We start from the raw sequence: 1,554 nt of genomic DNA on the forward strand, positions 1-1,554 counted from the left end.
TTTAAAATTATATATATACGTGAAAATAAATATATATCTAATATATATATAATATTTATATAAAATATAAATGTGGTGTACGGGTGGTATATGAGACCCTTCCCCAGGGAATGATTTTGATTTGACGACCCCTTTTGAAAAAACCTTAAGTTTATCAAAAAATATAAGAAAACAAAAGGACATAGTGAATGGGCGTTAAATATTTCGGAAAAGATTAAGGGGGGTTTAATCAGAGTCAAGGAACTGGAGTTGTAGGTGAAACAAACATAAAATAAATAATAACAGATTACATAAATATATAATATATATATATTAATATAATATATATATTTTAATTATATATATAATAAAATTAAATATAATAAATATTATATATATAAAATTAAATTAAAATATATTAAAAACAATATACAATAAAATTTTTTATAAATATTGACATTATATATCTTTAATATAAATAATTTCACACACACAATAGATAAATATTATATATATATTATTTATATATATAAATTATAAAAAATTTTTTGGAAACGTAATGTTTCCCCAAGTATATACAAAAATTTTTAAATAGCTAAAATCAATAAAATTTTTAAAATAATTAATATTATATAATTAATAAACCTTTTTTTCCCAAAAAATTTATTTTATATTAAATAATATTTCAAAATTAATTTTAAAATATAAATATAAAATATAAATAAAAAATAATTAATTTATTAATATAAATTTAAAAAAAAAAAATAAATTTTTTTGTTATAATTACTTTTTTTAAAAATAAACTATTATATTAAAATTTTATAAAACAAAAATCTAAAAAAATTGAATAAAACAAAATTATATATATATTAATTTATAAAAAAAATTTAAACCACAAAATAAAAAAAGAAAAACAAAATAAAAAAAAAACCAAACAAAAAATCTTAAACCCAAACCCTTTCCCCTTTTAAAAAACTTTAAAAAACAAAACAAAAAAAGGAAATTAAAAAATTCAAATTTCAATTTCAAAAAAAAAAAAAAAAATCAAAATTATACCCTATAAAAAATATATACATATACATTAAAAATATATAATAATAAACAACTAAATAAAATAATAAAAAAAAAATATAATATAATAATATATATACCCAAAAAATAAAAAAATAATATATAAACTATAAATATAATATATATATAATCCCCATAATATAAATAAATATACATTTTAAAAGGAATTTTTATAATATATATAATATATATATATATAATTTAATAATAAATATAATATATATTAAAAATATATTACTTTTAAAAAATTATATTATATATAAAATAAAATATATATATAAAATATAAATAAAATATATATAAAAATTATATACATATAAAATTTATAATATGTTTTATACATATTTATAATAGTGTATGTATATGTATATTATAATAAATTTAATGTTATATTTTAATAAATTTAATATATTTTAAGATATTAATTTATAATATTTTTAAATATATAATAATATATAAAATATATATTATTATAGATAAACATATATATTTTAATTTGTGCTG

The sequence above is a fragment of the Penaeus monodon genome, chromosome 15, assembly GCF_015228065.2.
Source record: "Penaeus monodon isolate SGIC_2016 chromosome 15, NSTDA_Pmon_1, whole genome shotgun sequence".
NCBI lineage: Eukaryota > Metazoa > Arthropoda > Malacostraca > Decapoda > Penaeidae > Penaeus > Penaeus monodon.